This window comes from Brachionichthys hirsutus, chromosome 11 (assembly GCF_040956055.1).
Source record: "Brachionichthys hirsutus isolate HB-005 chromosome 11, CSIRO-AGI_Bhir_v1, whole genome shotgun sequence".
NCBI lineage: Eukaryota > Metazoa > Chordata > Actinopteri > Lophiiformes > Brachionichthyidae > Brachionichthys > Brachionichthys hirsutus.
The window spans coordinates 1,038,992-1,043,094 of NC_090907.1; positions in this window are offsets into that span (position 1 = coordinate 1,038,992).

The window sequence follows — 4,103 nt, forward strand, 5'->3', positions numbered from 1 at the left end:
ATTTGTTCTCCATTAACTACGGCCACCAGAAATTACATTTCTTTCCAAGTTCAACCCCCCCACCCCCGCCCCCCGCCCAAAATATATCTTAAAGTCAAACTCATGTCACACTCTTCAGCCTGATTTGCACATTTCTTCTGCTTCAAAACGCAGCCTGCCCCAGATGGAGCCACGGCGCGGGCGGTTCCAGGGAACGTGGCTGCGCTCAAGAACATTCCTCTGGCTGCGACCCCGAAACAGGGAGCTGCGCCTGCAAGGCCTCGTACCACGGCCCCCACTGCGAGAACAGTACGGCATGACTGACGGCGCCCACGCAGCAGAGGCGTGTGGGTCCCCGTTCTGACCAGGACAGCCGTGAAAGCCTGTGTTCTGACCCCCCCTCCCCCCCATGTTTGCAGAGTGCCAGCCCTGGAGAAGGCAGTCCACAATGTCCTGCGGGACTTCACGGAGACAAATGTCAGCAGGGCGAGACAAAAAAATTATTATTGCACAAAATTACAACTCTGTGAATGAAGAAGGAGTGCTGTCAAGTGTAGGTTCCTCTGTCCCACATCCAGCATGATGTCCCAGTTTAAAGCTCCACAGCGCCCTCGTGTGGCTTTAACTTTCACCTGCTGGAAGCGCTTCATGTCTCTGTGAACGTTTGCCCTGTGTCATTTTATCACCTCCACCAAGGAGGTTCTGTTTCCGGTGCCTTCGAGACGCTGCGGAATCAGAAGTGGACAAACGGATTCGTCGTCTCTTCAAAGCTCTGGATCTATAGATCCAGAAGAATCCGCCTTTACTGACCGTATTAGTGAATAACTTCTAAACTCATAATGACATCAACGTGAATCCGGTTGCTAAAGGTTTTATTGTCATGGTTAAGGAATGTATAAATATGGATCAAATAAATAACGTCACATGACAGGGCGACTGAGATGCTTGGTGGAGGTCTGCTCTCTGAGTGCTTTTCTAGTTTTATATGGATTTTATGGCCCGTTTATCTCAGCCATCAGAAAATGATGATGGAAGCAGGAAACAACGTGAGGGTCTGAGTGACTTGCGATGGTTAAACGACTGGGTCAGCGTAACTGGGACGCTGCAGGTTCTGCTGGGTTTCCCGGTCTGCGCTGGTCAGCGCTACCAAAAGTGGTCAGAAGGAAAGAGAAGCCGGTGCCGTGGTCGGAAGGCAAGCCCGTGAAAAAGACTTTAGAGAGAGAAAGCGAGTGTCTCGACGCTAAATCGTGCCTGGTGCTCCTCAGACTGTCCTGATGGATTCTGGGGGTTGAAGTGCCAGTCCTCCTGTCCTATCTGTGAGAACAGAGGCTCCTGCAGCAAAGAGACTGGCGTGTGTGACTGCAAACCGGGCTTCATCGGAAACTCCTGCCAAAGTGGTGAGTTTAAACTAATGGACCCTGAAACCGGGGGCCCGACGGGGGCCGACGGGGGCCGACGGAGCAACATGTATGATGCTATAAGGAATAACTTCACCCTCACGGCTGCCTCCATGAATGCCAGTGTGAAGAGACGTCTCTGGGCTGTGACCCAGTCACCGGTCGGTGCACGTGCGTGCGTGCACGGCAGGCCTCACCGGCGCCCTCTGTGAAAACAGGGAGACGTTTCTCTGCGTTCTTGATTCCATCCCAGCAGCAGCTCTTTAATAGTTGAAGCAGCAGAATGGACGTCCTGGATGATTTATTTAATCCAGCACCGGAAGGTTTCAATACTTCAGGAGTTCCATTCCCAGATGGTTACCGGTTTGAAACACTAGAGGGCAGTGTAGGACATCCTTCTGAGTTATCACGCAGCAGGATCATCGATAGCGTCCATCAGAAAAACCACTTTAAAACCACACAAATCCCAAATATAATCTATGTTGCTCATTCTGGGATGGATCGACTGCATTTCATTGGCTGTAGAGTCAAATCTGCTGCCATGGAAACCCCGTCATCCTACTAACATTCTTCTCATCCTTTAGAGATTGTATTTTTCTTCTCAACTGCAGGACCAACAGTCCGAGGCCTTCATGACGTCACAGATTTGTTCTTGATTCTAGTCTTTTGACCTGAAGTCACCTCGAGTTGTTACAAAGTGCCGGATTCCGTGCCCCCCCCCCCCCCCCCCCCCGGGCCCAGAACTTTGCAGCAGCTCCACGTAGAGCGCCGTAAATGACCAGAGCTTCGCGTCTCCAGTCATAACAGTCTAATGGCCTCGGACGCAGACGTCGCTCTGATTGGACGTCGAAGTGGAAACGGGACGAGCGGTCCGACCGGATTCTGCTTTCGGGGGTGTCCAGTTTCCCCCGTCTTCTGCTGGGCCTCTTCCTCCAGGAGGAGTCAGGAAGAGGTCTGGGCTGTGAGGAGGACCAGAACTCGCTCGTGGAACTAGATGGCTCTCCCTCGGACTGGTTGATTCTTCACAATCAGAACGTTTCACTCCACATCTATCCGTGGGAACGAAGGCGTTGCCACCGAAGCAGTCCTTAAATGGACACAGACGTCCGTTACGCGTCCGAAGCAGTCCTTAAAAGGACACAGACGTCCGTTACGCGTCCGAAGCAGTCCTTAAATGGACACAGACGTCCGTTACGCGTCCGAAGCAGTCCTTAAATGGACACAGACGTCCGTTACGCGTCTGAAGCAGTCCTTAAATGGACACAGACGTCCGTTACGCGTCCGAAGCAGTCCTTAAATGGACACAGACGTCCGTTACGCGTCCGAAGCGTCAGCGTTCGCCTCTTCTCGTCGCCACATGCACGATATTGTGAGAGAAGCCGGCCGTCTTTCAGTGCATGGACCCTGAGTGGCCCCGGGAAGCTTCCCGTCTACCGGTTCTGGTTCTGTGTGGTCCCTGGACCTTCTTTATGGGCTGACAGCAGTGGCGCTTACACAACCGGGGATCTGGAAATAATCCTCCTGTCTTAAAGAGCTCATTTAGTCTAGAGACGGAGTCTTTCAATGATGGGGCAGTGTGTGTGTGTGTGTGGGGGGGGGGGGGGGGGCACTGAATCCTCGGAGCCTACCTATAAACCAAAGACACACAGGGAAGAGTCTTCACTTAAAACACTTGCAGATGCCGCCCTGGATGACGGCTTGGTGGTTACTATGGAAACCAGTTGCCCCCTGCTGGAATAAACAAATAATAAACTTTGCCATTCAGGAGTGTCAGCCCGTCCCCTGAAGACGTGCGTGCGTGGCGTGCGTGCTCTGCAGGAAACCGAGTCTGCTGCGTTTGAAAAGGAGAGTATTTAAACATGTTGAGGCGATTACTGCGTCTGGTATGAAGGCGTCGTTAAACCCGACCGGGGCCTTTGTGTTTAAACCTCGCAGATGGGTCGGGGGCGGGGCCCCGTGTTTTCACACCGGCGGATCAAAGATCGCTCTGATGAGCATTCCTGCGTCGGTGATCGCTGTCATAAAGGGAGGCGTCATCCTAACCGCTGGAAGAAAGGATGCTTCTCACGATGTGAGGCCTTCAGGCAAAGGGAGGAGGAGGAGGAGGGGAGGAGGGCACGGTGCACAAAGGGGGGGGGGGGCACCGTGAGCGCGCCGCATTTAATGCACCAAACCACTAAGCTGCACATTTCTGCTGCCCTCCCATTCTGCGGCTTCCCTTTCCCAACATTGCCCGCTGCTTTTCCTTATGGATAGCGCTGAGCACGCACACACACACACACGCACACGCACACACACACTAAAATATCGACCAAATCGAACGGATTGACAGAACGTGATTCTTTCCTGCTCTGGTGAAGCAACATTTACGCCCCAGCAGTGGAATTCATTCGTTCATCCTGGGGAGGAGGCACATTTCAATTGGCTTTAAACCTCTCCGATGGCCCCCCCAGCAGTGATGCTGTGGGTGTGTGTTGCAGGGGGCTCGCTGTCCTCGGTGGGGGCCTGTGGACTCAGCAGGTGCTCGAATTACCGGCTCCAAATAAAAAACCCGACATCGACTTTGATGTGGATCAGATTCCGCCGCACACGTGGAACATGCGGGACCCTCTGCGGCAGGAACCGACGCACGCCGAGATGGGCGTGTTCGGGGGGGGGGGGGGGGGCAGCGAGGGGACCGTGGATGGGGATGAGAGGACAAGAGGAGGAAGAGAAGAGAGAGAGCGA